We start from the raw sequence: 16261 nt of genomic DNA on the forward strand, positions 1-16261 counted from the left end.
CTTCTGATGCTGAACCCCGCCCTCAAGGGCCAAGGACTCTGGCGGCAGCATGTCCTTGTCTGAGTCCTCACTCTCTGTGGCTGCAGCCTCTGAAGGAGCAGGCCCCAGACTGCATTTTCCTAGAATGGGGCAGAGGGCACAGGGCAGGCTCTTGGGTTCAGGCTCCTGGGCTGTCTCTATCAGAGACTGAGGGGAGATGGTGGTGAAAGTGTGGAGGTGGCTAGAGCTGCCCAGCACCTGCTGCCTCTTGTCTCTCTCCCTCAAGGCCCTGTTGCTTCAGCTCAGAGGGTGACTGTCCTGTGGGTGGCAGCAGGTAGTGATGGCTAGTCCCTTCTCCACAGGAGCTGCCTTCTCAGATGAGGGCTGTGAGGACGATGCTGGAAGCAGGACCAGTTTTGGGGTGAGGGCGGGCTACTGTGCCTGTTCACTTGCCCATTGGTGGTAGCTGGCCAGCAGTTGGCCCCATCTTCCCACTGACTTCTCCCCTCAGTGATGGTTGCGGTAACTGAGTTGGAAGCAGATCTGGTGACCTGGTGTTTATACGCTACATAGAGAAATGTTTACCCAGATTTTTACAAAACAAAGTCTCTAACAGAATATTCAGATGGAAGGGACCAAGAGAAGTGTGAGAGACAAGAGTGCAAATTAGCAAGGTATTTAAAGCAGGTGCCTCCAGGATCGGTGTTCCAGCTTGGGCTGCTTAGCATATTATGGACAAAAAGCCTGGCCACATGACTATTCAATGCACAGACGGTAAAGATGGGAGGGAAGTTACCACAGATAAGAGCTGGCTGATCCTAGCATGTGATCAAAGAAGATGAAATGTAAGCGGGACAAATGAAAGTCTTTCCTTCCAGCACAGCAACTCAAAAGTCAATAGGAGTCAAGGGTGTGACAGAAGGGAGATGGCCTGCCCACCCACATCAGGCGGGAACTCACACGCCAGGAAGGGGAAAGCACCCAGGAGATTGAGAAGGCCTCAGAGATCTGGGAAAACTCAGTGTAGATGGTGCAGGGTGGTTCTGGTCACTGTCTCAGGATCTGAAGAGCTGGCTGTGGGGCATGGAAAGGAAAGAGTAAACAGCCTCTGCCTGGCCTCAAAGGGCAGAATTAGAAACAAGGGGTATACGTGGCAGGCCGACACTCAGAAAAGTTTCTGTAAAGCTGTGGGAGCTGAGTGGAAGAGCAGAGGGGGTTGCCTGGGGCCATGAAGCCAGTCCAGGGGCTCTAGAGGCGGCCCAGTGTGACAGCTGGACCACCACCCACAGAGAGGACTAAAGACAAGAAACAGAAGGAAGAGACAAAGGGATTCAGAGATGAGAGGGAAGAGGAGAATACGAGAGCTGTGAACCAAGAAATCTGGAATGACGCAAAGAAAGTGGAAATAATGTCCACACCCCTCGGTCCCCAAATCCCACTGCCAGGCCCCAAGGAGGTCAAGGATAAACAGAGAGGCCCCCCACAAACTAAACTATGTGGAACAACACCTTTTGCCAGAGAAAAGAATTGGAAAGAAAATTCTATTTTCTATATTTTACGTACAGTAATTGGGGAACTGCCCCACAAGTTTGGGTACAGGAAATGCAGTACCAGAGGAAACGATGAATATGATGAGTAGAGAAGCCCAGAAAGAAGGGTGGCAACTCATCAGTGCCATGAGGGCCTGGCCTCAATGGCCCACATGAGAAGGGGTCCTGTGACCTGCAAAGAAAAGACAGACTCGAGAATGAAAGCAAGGGAACTGAAAAGACCACCCAAAAGAAGTCATTAGAGTGAGCAGGCTTGGCCATGAAGATCATGCCATGCCATCTGCCTCTCTTCCCTCTCTGCTCACTATGACATTCCCCGGGCACAGAGTGAGAGTCAGCAAGCACCTTCAGAGGCTAAACTGACCCATGATCACATGGAGAGCTTTGTCCCAGGTCTGATTCAAAAGCAGGATTCAAACCCAGGACCTCCTGAATTTTCCCAGGCAGGGCTGCCTTTCATGAAGAATTGGGGGTGGGGGACTCATTTCACTTCTGGAAAGTTGTAATCATTATGAATGAATTACACATCCCGGGGCCTTCTCAAGCACACTCTTGCATGTATGTTGCTTCCCCACTACACTGAAAGCTTTGGGAGGGCAGGATGGGTGGCATTTTGCAGTTTTTTGTATCTCCAGGGCCTGGCAATCACCAGCCATGGACACGATTACAATAGTGTGTGGTCAATGGAAAGAACACAATCATCCAAATTGAAAATGGTAAAATGATGACCCACGAAGAGCTAGGAGCAGGCCCCTCTCCTCTTCTCTGCATCGGAGGTGGAGGCCTATGGGTGGGAAACACTATGCCAGCCTCTCTGAAATAGTGGTCATGGGGGATGGCTAAAGAAGTGGTGAGACAGAAACAGAGATGTCTAACACAATACAACTCTGCTATAAGAAGTGACAAGGAGGATGGTTTCAGAGAAACTGGGGAAGACTTATATAACATGATACAAATGGAATGAGCAGAACCAGGAGAACACTGTGCAATGATCAGCTGTGAAAGGCTTAGCTATTCGATCAAGACAACAGCCCAACTCAAATCCCAGGAACTCCTGAAAAAAATGCCATCCACCTCCAGAGAGAGACCGGATGGGCCAAGGTGCAGACGGAAGCCAATTTCTTTCTTTTTCCTGCTTTTTTTTTAAGCCTTGGAACATGGCTAAATGTGGACATCTGTCGTATGTCTCTCTATAGTTGTAATGGGTTTTCTTTTCCTTGCCTTGTCAATAGGTGGGGAGAAGGTGGGAGGAGGGATTCTATTTGGTCCTGAAGATAAAATAAAATGGAATGTTTTTAAAAAGAAATGTCCATTTGCTTTGCTACACTGTTTTCTCTCTCTGTCCCTTTGTTATTAAGGATGGCTCTCTGGGAAAGAGAAAGCCACACCAGGAAATGAAGGTGACATCTAAACAAAAGAGTGCAATAAAACTTTTATTTAAAAAGTAAAAAGGAAATAAGCAGGTCAGTGTGGGGGGGCGGGGAACAGAAGAAAGGGCTGACATTTCTAACCTGGACGAGGAGATTCCACAAGAGACTCAGTGGCTCCTTGCTAATTTTGCTCCAGAAGGTCAGAATCGCTGGTTTTCTGTGAAGGACAAAACAAACATCATGCTGTCTATGGCAAGTCTGTAGCTACAAGGAACAGCACATCAGCAGTATCTGTCCTGTGGCACAGCAGACAAAAACAGACAGTGGGTGCTAGGAAGACTTGAATTTGAATCCTGTCAAGGATACTCCCTCGCTGTGTGAGCTAAGGCATACCACTTAACCTCTCTCCCCTTAGTTTTCTCAGATGTAAAATGGGAATAAGGTGGACAGAGATAACCTCATAAAACGTTTTGCAAACGTTAAAGTAAAAGAGGCTGTTATTATTCAGCTTTCACACACAGCAAAGGGTCACCAACTAACCAACACCTTACAGAAACAGAAACAGAAAGAAGTCATTGTGGTGCATCTGCCCTTGGTCTGCATTTTTAGGGCAGGATGACTCACTCCTGAGCTGCAGAAAACCAACAGTTATTTCTAAGAAAGTGTCAAAGGCCCTGGAAGCTCTTCAAGCAAGATCCTGGTTCTCAGCAGGCAGGTCAGCCCTGAGAAGCACCTGACAGGACTCCTCCAAAGTCTACAGGACTCCCATCACAGCTGAGAGAGCCCTGCTCAAGAGGCATCTAGGCAGGAGAAGGAACTGCCTCTTCCTCTCCCCATATGCCATATTACCAAGTCTGACAAGAGCCTGGCTCACCCTGGTTGCTGGGCCACCATGATCACCACTAGTGTCCCAGGTCAGACAGATAGCCCCTTGGAGGGAGACCTTCTCCACTCACCTCCAAGAGGTCTTTCCAAAGCACAGGTGTGGCCCTATCTCAGGCTGGGCCAGCTGGCTTCTTCCTCCCTAGTTCACAGGGGCACAGACTCCAATTGGTCTAGCTCAATATGCCACTGCATCTCCACCTCAGTTTCCTTGAACAGCCTGTTCCTCACTCCCCACATTGATGCTTGGAATCCCTCACTTCCTTCAACAGTCAGACCATGTACCAAACCTCCTCCAGTTATGGTGACCACACACATCTCTTTACATGGGGTCTGGAGGTCCATCTTTCTAACCTTAGCACCCAATCCAGAGCCTTGTAGACAGAAGACACTTAATGTCTGTCTGCAGACATACCACTTTTTCAACTTTCCTCCCCTTCTAGGCCATTACCCTCACAAAATACCTGCAGCTCCCCTTCAGGGCAGAGCTTCATTAAGAGAGGAGTCCTGGCTATCTTGAAGCCCATACCCCTCTCCCCCTGGCAGCAGGTCCTGTCACGTCCGGCCTTCAGTGTCACTGAGCAAATGGCCCAAGGCTCCTTCTATAAGGACATCAACCTCCTTCACAAAATCGTGCAGAGACCGTCCTAAGATGTGCCACCTCATTTGGAATCATTCCTCATCATTTCAACACAAATGTACAGCTTTTCCCAAGGCCAACTTTCCAGCTGAATTGTTTTGTGATGACTTCACTTGAAACTGAGGAATTCAAAGTTTTAAATATTCTAAATATTTGCCACTGCTAACCTACTAATATTTATCTTTGGGTAAAAGATACAATTACATATTTTGAATTAAAATGTTTCTTAAGTCATGTTACTTGTGACTCATCCAAATCCAACTGTGAAATTCCCAATGTTAAATACTCAGATCAGTGATTAAAGTGACAATAGAATGCTTGTCAAACCCTTGAGTGCCCTGGCCCAAACTCATCCTGACTTGGGCCCCTCACAACCCCTCCCTACCTTCCCATCCTGATCAGTTTAAGGCCCATATTATTAACGACTACAGCCTAGGGGCAGTTGGACCATAGGAAACCAAACATCTGAAGCCGGAGTGGCCCAGCAGGTCACCCAAAGTGATCACCCATCCTGCATCTCCCTCACTCTTTTACAGAAGAGAAACAGTCCCAGGTCAAGTGAACACATTTGTCTGAGCTCCCTACTCTGGCCAGACCCTCCCACTCAGCTGACCCATACATGGGCTATTGCAGCAAGCCGCCTTCAATCTACAAGAACTGATTAAGCACCTACTGTGTGCCAAAGCCTGGAGTATAAACACAAAGAATGACTTGATCCCTGCTCTCAAAGGGCTCACACTATAATGGGAGAACCAAGTAAAGGAAGTGATCAAATACAGACAGAGGATGCAGTTAAACGCAAGATGGTGGGAGGAAGAGAACTAGCAGCTGAGGGAATCGGGAGAGACTTTCAGTCACAAAAAGTGATATCTGAGCTGTCTCCAAGGAAGAGGGATTCTGTGAGGCAATAGTGGGGGTGGGGGGGATGCTCCAGGCATGGAGAGGGAAGGCACAGGCTATGTGTGAGAGCCAGATGGCAGAGTGTGGTAGGTGGAGCCTGTCCAACGAGAGCAACTACTCCTGCTCTTTGCCTTCTCATCACCACTTCTCCCACACCTCCCTCAAGCCCTCACTTCCACATCCACCCTATCTCTGCCCCCAAAATTCTCCTTCTCCAAAATTTTCTTTCCCTCTGCCTTTAAAATGGCATTTGGGCCATGATCCTCATCAAAGGCCTCCAAATGACCCTGCTGGACCTAGATCTGCTCCTCACCCTCCAAATGGCCTTTGGCCTCTGTCCTTGCAGCCTGCTGACCTCAGGAAGGTGCACACAAGGTCTGTCCTCCAGCTACTTCCTTTTTGACCTCTTAGCACCCTGGAGCGTCACCGTCCCCCTTCCTGGGCTCTCAGCTCAGACCCAGGCCAGGGACCCCGAGCTGCTGGCCTCTACACCTCCTCTCAGTGCTGTTTCCAACTACCTCCCACCCACACTCTGAGTACTCCTTCACAACACTGATGGCACCACTGTCCCCAGCCTTCAAGCTGTATTCTTACATCTGAATATCTGATCAGAAATCCTACTTATCTGCCCAACAAAATTTCTCTCAGACAGAAAAATTACAACGTGTCATACGCTGAAGCTAATTTAAACATAAATAAGCTAAGCAAGCTCAGTGGGTCTTTCACTGCTGTTCGGTGCTCATGTCAGTAAGGCATTTTTAAAGCATTACGATATCCCCCAGAAAAAGTAAAGCTTGTTGGCAAAATTGGAAAGCAGTATGGCAGAAATTGGGCATAGACCAATACCTTATGCCATTTACTAAGATGAGGTCAAAAATGGATACATGAACCAGAAATAAAGAGAGATATTACAAGAAAATTTCAACATCATGAAATATATTACTTATCAGACTTATGGGGAAGCAAATAATTTATGAATAAACAAGAGATAGGGAGCAAAGTTAGTTGTAAAATGGGTAATTTCAATTATATTAAATTAAAACAGTTTTGCATAAATAAAACAAATATAGCCAAGATCAGAAGGAAAGCAGAAAATTGGAAAATAAATTTTAGACAGTTTCTCAGGTAAAGATCTTATGCCTCAAATACAAAAAGAACTTTGTCAAATACTTTAAGACTATGAGTCATTTCCCAATTGATAAATGGTTAAAGGATATGAACAGGCAGTTTTCCAATGAAGAAATCAAAACAATTTATAGTTATATGAATAAATGCTCTAAACCATTACTGATTAAAGAAATGCAAATTAAAACAACCCTGTGATATCAATTTACACCTACCAGATTAGCTAAAATGTTTGAAGGGGAAAGTGACAAATATTGAAGGGGATGTGGAAGAACTGGGACACTAATTCATTGTTGGTGAAATTGAGAACTGATCCAACCATTTTGGGGAAAGATTTGGAATTATGTTCAAAGAGTTATGAAACTGCCTATACATTTTGATCCAGCAATTCCACAATTAAGTCTACTTCCAAAGATGATAAGGGAAAAAGGAAAATAACCTATAGATTCTAAAATGTTTACAGTACCTCTCTTGTTTGTAGCAAAGAACTGGAAATGGCAGATGCCTGTCCATTAGGGAACGGCTGAACAAGCTGTGGTATGATTGTGAAGGAATACTACCGTGCTGTAAGAAATGATGAGCCTGATGTCTTAGAACAACATGGAAAGAATTGCATGAAATAATGAAGAGGGAAATGAGCAAACCAAGAGAACACTGTATACAGTAACAGCAATATTGTTTTAAGGACAACTTTGAGCAAACAGGTCATTTTGACTATTATAAGTAACCAAATTTTAAAGAACAAATGAAGATGCTCTCTGCATCCAGAGAAAGAACTGATAAACAGAAGTACATACAGAATAATTTTACATATTGTCTAATAGTAGCCATCTCTAGGGTAGGGGAGGAAGAGGGAAGGAAAAAAGGAAACAAATTAAGATGACTTTATTATATATTTAAAAAGAATAGCCAGTTGTATATAACAGATTTGCAGTTTTATGTATGGTCATCTTTTTTCATACTGTGTTACAGAAGGACCTTCCCACTTAGTACCAGGATTGCTGCAATGGCCTGGGACCTCATCCTGCCAGGTTGTTTTACATAGCACTACTCTAGGACAAGAAGTTATATTAACAATAATAAAAATCCATTTGGGTAGATGAGTCACTCAAGTGTGCACCCCCTTCTGCTGAGGAATCTCACTACATGACACATGCCCCAGAGAGGTCGCAGTCAGAGGGAAAGGTCACACAGATACCCAAATATCAGGGTGGCAACGGTACAGCAGCAAAGGACTAATGGGTACAACTGACTAAGTCTTGGCAAATAAACAGAAGAAGCCAAATGGGTAGGAGCTGATACAGCACATGCTGGCCAATAACGCTAAGAAGGCACTGGGGGCCAGCCAGCCCAAAGCAATCATGGAAGCCTGCCTGGGTTTCTCAGGTCCATGGTATGGTCTCCTAGTGGTGGAATGGCGGCAATCTTGGAAAAGGCCACCAAATGGGACCATATGATATGAAAGGGTCAGATCTTCAATAAATTAGAGGCACAAGAAAAAAATCACCTTTCAGGACTATGAAGTGGGGGAGAGTTCATGACTGAACATGATCATGCAAGACAAAAGGGATAGTTTTGGTTATACAGAATTTAGCAGCTTATGTACTCAGCACAGCAGCAGCTCTTCTTTCTCCACAGTGGTCAGCTATGACCCCCCGATTCCCCAGCAACCATGTCGAAGGTGGCATTGATCTTGGCACCACTTACTCCTGTGTGGGAGTCTTCCAACATGGGAAAGTGGAGAGCATTGCTAATGACCAAGAAAACAGGACCACCCCCAGCTATGTCACCTTCACCGACACAGAACGTTTAATCGGTGATGCTGCAAAGAATCAAGTTGCAATGAACCCCACCAACACAGTTTTTGATGCCAAACATCTGATGGGTCACAGATTTGATGATGCAGTTGTACAGTCAGACATGAAGCACTGGCCTTTTACAGTGGTGAATGATGCAGGCAGGCCTAAGGTCCAAGTGGAGTACAAAGGGGAGACCAAAAGTTTCTATCCAGAGGAAGTGTCTTCTATGGTCTTGACCAAGATGAAAGAAATTGCTGAAGCTTACATTGGGAAGACTGTCACAAATGCCGTCGTCACAATACTAACCTATTTCAATGATTCCTAATGGCAGGCCGCTAAAGATGCTGGCACCATCGCTGGTCTCAACGTGCTCCGAATCATCAATGACCCAACTGCTGCTGCTATTGCTTATGGCTTGGACAAAAAGGTTGGTGCCGAGAGAAATGCGTTGATCTTTGACCTTGGAGGTGGTACTTTTGATGTCTCCATTCTTACCACTGAAGATGGCATCTTTGAGGTCAAGTCCACGACTGGGGACACCCACTTGAGTGGGGAGGACTTTGACAACAGAATGGTCAACCATTTCATTGCGGAGTTCAAGCAAAAGCACAAGAAGGGCATCAGTGAGAACAAGAGGGCTGTTCGCCGTCTTCGCACCGCTTGTGAATGTGCAAAACGCACCCTCTCTTCTAGTACCCAGGCCAGTATTGAGATTGACTCCCTCTATGAAGGTATCGACTTCTATACATCAGTCACTCGAGCCCGTTTCGAAGAGCTGAATGCTGATCTCTTCCGTGGCACACTGGACCCTGTGGAAAAGGCCTTAAGGATGCCAAGCTAGATAAATCACAGATTCATGACATCTTCCTGGTGGGTGGTTCCACTCAAATTCCTAAAATCCAGAAGCTTCTGCAAAACTTCTTCAGTGGCAAGGAGCTCAACAAGAGTATCAGTCCTAATGAGGCTGTTGCTTATCATGCAGCTGTCCAGGCTGCCATCTTGTCTGGAGATAAATCTGAGAATGTGCAGGACTTGTTGCTGTTGTTGCTGCTCTTTCCCTTGGAATTGAAACTGCTGGTGGAGTTATGACTGTTCTGACCAAACATAAAACCACCATCCCCACCAAGCAGACAGACATTTACCACCTATTCGGACAACCAGCCTGGTGTGCTTATTCAGGTTTATGAAGGTGAGAGGGCAATGACAAAGGATAACAACCTGCTTGGCAAATTTGAGCTCACAGGAATCCCCCCAGCACCCAGAGGTGTTCCTCAGATTGAAGTGACATTTGACACTGATGCAAATGGCATTCTCAGTGTTTCTGGATAACAGGAAGGAGAACAAGATCACCATCACCAATGATAAAGGACAAGGAAGACATTGAGCGTATGGTCCAGGAGGCTGAGAAATACAAGGCTGAGGATGAGAAGCAGAAAGACAAGGTGTCTTCCAAGAATTCTCTTGAATCTTATGCTTTCAACATGAAGGCTACAGTGGAGGATGAAAAACTGCAAGGCAAAATTGGTGGTGAAGACAAACAGAAGATCCTTGACAAATGTAATGAAATAATCAACTGGCTGGATAAGAACCAGACTGCTGAGAAGGAAGAATTCGAGCATCAGCAGAAAGAGTTGGAGAAGGTCTGCAACCCCATCATTACCAAGCTGTTCCAGAGTGCAGGGGGCATGCCAGGAGGCATGCCTGATGGATTCCCAGGGGGTGGAGCAGCCCCATCTGGAGGTGCTTCTTCTGGACCCACCATTGAAGAGGCGGACTAAACAACAAAGAAAGAGCATTCCACACAGCTTTTCCAAAAATTGAAGGACTCAAAATTTGTAGCCAAGGCAGTAAGCAGTTTAAAAGTAACATTTAAGCTACTGTATAAATCTGGGCATTCTGAATACTTGAATGTGTGCAGAGGGGAAAGAAGTCAACAACATTGCACTTTATCAGTACTGTAAACAAGTGGAAATGCAATTCTTGTCCTGGAGAATAAAAGTTATTTAAAATTGGCACCATAAAAAAAAAAAAGAATTTAGCAGCTTTTACACAAACAAACCTAAGATAGTTAAAACTAGAAGGGAAAAAAGTTAATGAGTGAAAAAACAGATGGTTTCTCTGATAAAGGTTTCATACATAAGTAACTGATTCAAATTTAGAAGACTAAGCACCTTTTCAATAGCACCAGTCAATATTCAAAGGATATAAAGGATATAAACAGGCAGTTTTCTAAGAAATTCAACCCATCAATGGTTAACAATATGGAAAAAATTCTCTAAATCACTGATAATTAAAGCAACTCCAAGGCACTACCTCAAACCCATCAGATTGGTAAAAATTACAAAAGAAGAAAATGACAAATATCCTAAGTTGGATCTGTGAGAATGCAGACACACAAGAGTATTGCTGTTAGAGTTGTGAATTGTCCAGTCATTCTAGAAAGCAATTTGGAACTGTGCCCCAAAGGTTACTAAGCTATACATAATCAGGCTTATACCCTAAAGAAGTCAAAGAAAGAAGAAAAGTACCTCTGTGTCCTAAAATGTTTACGGCAACCCCAAATCAGAGACTAAGGGAGTCTCTTACTATTGAGGAAGAGCTAAACATGATGTGGTATAAGAATGTAATGAACTATTACTGTGCTGAAAATGATGAAAAGGACAATTCCACAGGAAGTGAGGAAGGGGGTAAAGGGAGCAGAAATGAGGGAACAATTCACACGGTGAGAACAACGTGAAAGAGAAAAGAAACTCTGAAGGGTTATCAAGGCCATGATCAACCACGGATCCAGCGGAATGAAGATGGATTACTAGGAAGGCACTCAACATAAGATGCAGAGACAGACAGAGACTACACATACTTAAGGGGAGGGCACTATTTTTTAGGGGACTTTTTTGTTGTTGGACAGGAGGGGCAGTGGGAAGGACAAAAGGAAAGTAAAAATAAATAAACGTATTTTTAAAATAAAAAGATCACCATTTTAAGGGGGAGGAAATTTAGACTGAGGGAAGTTAACAAATCAGTTCTAATCATTCAATAAACATTTGTAAAGTGCCTACTATGTGTCAGAATACACAGAAGAACTATAAAAGAAAGACCCTGACATCACCAGGAACCAGGATGGTGTGGTTACTGATCAAGGCAGACATCCTGAAGATGATGGAATTGAAGCTGAGCTATTTAAATCCCTAAAAGATGATACTGTTAAAATGCTACACTGAATAGGCCAAGAAATTTGGAAAACTCAACAGTAGCCACTAGATTGGAAAAGACAAATTTTCATCTCAATCCTAAAGGGCGGTGATGCCAAAGAATGTTCAGATTACTGAGTATTTGTGCTCATTTCACAGCCCAGCAAAGTTAAGATTCTGCAAGCTAGGCTTCAGCAATATGTGAACTGAGAAGTACTAGAAGAACAAGTTGGTCTTTGAAGAGGCAGAGGAACTAGAGACCAAATTGCCAACATTCACTGGCTTATAGAGAAAGCAAGGAGTTCTAGGAAAACATCTACTTCTGATTCATTGACTACACTTAGGCCTTTGACTGTGTGGATCACAATAAACTATGGCAAGTCCTCAGAGAGAGGGAGGACCAGATCACCTTACTTGTCTCCTGAGGAACCTGTACTTGGGCCAAGAAACAACAGTTAGAACCAAATATGGAACAGCTGATTGGTTTAAGACTGGCAAAAGACCATGACAAGGCTGTATACTGCCATCTTATTCATTTAACTTCTATGCAGAGTATATGTGAAATGCCAGGCTGGATGAATCAAAAGCTGGAATTAAAGTGCCAAGAGAAGTATCAACAATGTCAGCTACATGGACAATACCACTCCGATGGCAGAAAGTGAAGAGGAATTAAGAAGCCTCTTGATGAGGGCGAACGACAAGTGAAAAAGCTGGTTTGAAGCTTAACATCCAAAAAAAACCTAAGATCTTGGCAACTGGGCCCATCAATTTCTGGCAAAAAGAGGGAGAAAAAAATGTAAGCAGGGTCAAATGTTTATACTGTTGGGCTCAAAGATCACTGTAGATGGTAACTATAGCCATGGAATCAAAAGATGCTCGCTCCTTGGAAGGAAAGCTCTGGCAAATGTAGATAACACACTAAAAAGCAGGCACACCACCGTGCCAACAAAGATCTGTATAGTCAAAGCTGTGGTTTTCCCAGTAACAATGCATGACTGTGAGAGGTGAACTATAAGGAAAGCTGAGTGATGCAGAATTTTCAAACTGTGGTGCTGGAGAAGACCTTTGAGAGTCCCTGTACTCAAATCAGTCAATACTTAATGAAATTAATTCAGATTATTCATTGGGCAGCTAGGTGGAACAGTGAATAGAAGACTGGACCTAGAATCAGAAAGACTCATCTTCATGAGTTCAAATCCAACCTCAGACATTTACTAGCCCTATGACCTGGGGTAAGTCACTTAACCCTGTTTGCCTCAGTTTCCTCATCTGTAAAATGAACTGGAGAAGGAAATGGCAAATCACTCCAGTATCTTTGCCAAAGACATCTCAAATGCGCTCACGAAGAGTCACACTCATGTAACTAAATGACTGAACAATGACAAATGCATTACAAAATACTGAAGCTGAAACTTAAATACATTGGTCACATAATGAGAAGACAGGACTCACTGGAAAACCTTTATGTTGGTAAAGATTGAAGGTAAAAAGAGACAAGGATGGCAGAGGAGAGGAGATTGTTAGATAGTGTCATGGAAGCAACAGACATGAGCTTAGACAGACTTGGGGAGACAGTCGAGGACAGAAGGGTCCATGGGATCATGAAGAGTCATGTCAGGCTGTCTTAAATGCTAGGGATACAAAAAGAGGCAAAACACAGGCCCTGACCCAAAAAGCTTACAATATGATGGAGGAAAAGACACAAATATGTAGAAAAGCAAGCTATATATAGGATAAATAGGACATAATTAATAGAGGGAAGGCCCTAGAATTAAAGGAGGCTGGGGAAGGTTTTCTGTAGAAGGGAGGATTTTAGTTGGGACTAAAAGGAAGCCCAGAGGGTCAGTAAGCAGAGATAAAGAAGGACAGCCTTCTAGGAATAGGGGACAGCCAAAGAGAATGCCTGGGGGCTGGGTCTTAGATGGTGGCTCTTGTTCCTGGAACAGTCAGGAGGCCAGTGTCCCTGCATCAAAAAGTATACATTGGGGAATAAGGTAGGTTATGTGGGGCTTTGAATACCAAACAGAATTTTGTATTGGCTCCTGGAAGCCATAGGGAGCCACAGGAGTTTACTGAGTAGGGGGTGACATGGTCAGACCTAACTTTAGGAAAATCACTTTAGGGGCTGAATGCAGGAGGGACTGGACTTGGGGGGAGATTTGAGGCAGGCACACACCCCCCGCAGCCACTGCAATGGTCCAAGCACGAGAAGATGGGGGGGGGTGTGTGTGTGTGTGTGCCAGAGGTGTCTGAAAGATGCTGCAGAGGTGAAAGCACAGGCCTTGGCCCCTGTATCAGCACGTGAAGGCAGTACTGTGACCATTCTACTCCTAAGGGAATCTAAGGGGCTCTGTGTCATTTTCAGAACCTCCCAAACAGCCTCAGATGTACTTTCCACCTTCTTCCCAAGGATTCCAGGAAGGCTGTCCCACTAATTGCTCATGCTTTTCCTCCCAAACCCCCAGCCCTTTTCTCTCTGGTCTTCCTACCCTCTTTTCAGGCCACACTATCTCTCCCGTCCCATGGAGCTTTAGCTAATCACCCCCCCCAACTCTTCTAGAATTAGCTATCTATGCCACACAATTCGTACATTATAATCCACAGTTCTAGTCTCCAATTGTACAGTGTACAATTCAGTAATTTATATTTGTATATAATGCCCAGAAATGACTGTTTCATGCCTAGAACATTAGTCCTTAAGGTAGAACCTCATTTTCACGAGGATAAAACCATTCTTAATCAGCTTATGAATTTACTTGGGCCAAACCAATTAGGCCAGAGAAGAATGAGGGCAAGGCCAAGCACCATTAAGACCTATAGCGGAGGATGGCAAGGTCAGCCCAGGGAGGGGCCAAGAGAGAACCGACTTTCTCAAGCAAGGTCCAAACACCCAAAGATCAGAGTGGTCAGAGCGCAAGTTCTAAAGGGGAACTAAGAACCCTAAGGAGCATTACCAATCCCAGTCCAACTGACCTGGACTCCCTGACCTTGATCAAGCTTCCAATCCAGACCAATAGGGAAGAGCTAACAAAGGCCTCAGACAGAGCTCTCTACACCTGCTGCCCCTGGGATCTGCTCCGGGGCATAATCCCCAGAGATGGAAGGAAGACAGAAAGATCCCATAATATACTAAAGATATTCTTATCGGTACTTTCTGTGGTGTCAAAAGCTGAAGCCTAAACTGGTGCCTATCAGTTAGGAAACAGCTGATCAAACTGCTTGGAAGGTCCTGGAGGCCAGGCTAGTGCTTGGCCACAGAATGAAGGAGATCTACTGTACACTAAGAAACAACACCCAGGAAAATTTAGAGAAATGTGGGGAGACAGCTAAACTGAAACCAATTCCAGACAGAATGAGTATCATGACAATGATGACAATAACGTAAACAATAACACCCCAAATGAGGAAACAGCCAAGTTCAAATTGCAATGGCCAATCCTGGGCTCAGCAATACTCCCAAACTCTCTGGCTGGGGAGGTGGGGAGCTCCTGGATCAGACTGCTGCATACACAGCTTCAAACACTTTCTCTTTGTTACAAAGGAGAGTTTGATTCCCCCACCCCACTAACACACAAACCCAGCAGCACGCTGGGAAATGATGGTGGTACAGAAACCAAAAAGCCCTAATTTATCATGCTTCTGAAAGGCAGGGAGCTCCCTCTAGAATCTCCCTTTTAACTGTGTGCCCACTCACATGGTCCAAGTAACAAGGGAAGGAATCTCAGAGACTGCAGAGAGACAGGAAAGTTGGACATGGACAGGGCACTGACCACTGGGTGGGGGAGGGGGGGCATGGAAGCCCCAAAGCTTATGAATTCCCAGAGCACTCGGAGTCTGTTTTCTGCAGGGCATCACCCTGCACCCTTCCTCTTTCTCTCTGTGTATAGTCTCTAGAGATCAGAATCTCCTTGGGACATGACAGCAGTTTAGGGCTGTGTCCCCACCACAGCCAGCATAGCTCCCTAGGTGGACATGTCCATGCTGGTGGATGCCACCTTCTCCCAATTTCAATTAGAACCTCTCTTGGAGGCTGGGGGAGGCAGGGAGCCCACCTTCTCCTCCCTCGGTTCGAGGCACAGAGAAAGGGCTCCACCAACCCTTGCAGATGAGCAGACCAAAAGATGAGACGTCTTCTAAGAAGCTGCCAAGGGCTGTGTGTCCATCATCCTCTTAATGGACCCCATGAAGCTCTCTCGTTTATTCACAATCATTCCTCACACCTGCACCACACAAACCTGGCCCTCCTCCACACATTTCAAAGTTTATTTTTTAAAATTAAGTTATTTTCCTTTCAAAAGCCCTATATACATGTGTAGGGGCAGTGACAGATTTACCTTGTGACCACCTGCCAACACTGGAGAATCCTTCTCAACTTCTTAAAAAAGACTGCCTTCTCATGCATTATTATGAGAATGTGCACCCTTTGAGGGCAGGGCCCAGAAGAAGCACCTGCTGATTGGTATAGTGAGGCCGGGCCCAGTGCATGCTGGGACTGGAATCACCAAGTTCAGAGTTCAAATACAGCCATAGATACTAAGTGCATGATTCTGGGCAAGCCACTTTGCCTCTCTTTGCCTCAGTTTCCTTAGCTGTAAAATGGGTCCTGTAACAGCACCCTTCTTGAAAAGTAACTGTAAGGCTCCAATGACAATGACTATGAAGCATTCAGCACAGTGTCACCAGCTGCCCAAAGCCTCCATTTTTCCATTTCCCAAAGTAGGCCGTGCCACTTGTATCCCTGAACTAATCAGGGGGGAACTGCTCCCTCATGGCTGTCCCGTGAATTCCAGCAGGGACTGGATGCCAGAGGCCTGTAAACTTGGGT

General features: G+C 45.1%; 1 protein-coding gene across 9 annotated transcripts in view; it reads right to left on the bottom strand.

The window, feature by feature from the left end:
- The window catches only part of ZBED4 (zinc finger BED-type containing 4), a 41936-nt gene that overhangs the window by 21028 nt on the left and 4647 nt on the right, over positions 1 to 16261 (bottom strand). For 4 of the 9 annotated variants that reach the window (XM_072596532.1, XM_072596530.1, XM_072596528.1 and 1 more), the window contains exon 3: positions 3041 to 3116. The exons of the other annotated variants lie outside the window; for them this stretch is intronic. The gene's annotated coding sequence lies outside the window, so the exon portion shown is untranslated. The remainder of the gene's footprint in view (positions 1 to 3040; positions 3117 to 16261) is intronic. 9 annotated transcript variants of the gene reach the window in all.

This window comes from Notamacropus eugenii, chromosome 3, assembly GCF_028372415.1.
Source record: "Notamacropus eugenii isolate mMacEug1 chromosome 3, mMacEug1.pri_v2, whole genome shotgun sequence".
In the NCBI taxonomy this organism is placed as follows: domain Eukaryota; kingdom Metazoa; phylum Chordata; class Mammalia; order Diprotodontia; family Macropodidae; genus Notamacropus; species Notamacropus eugenii.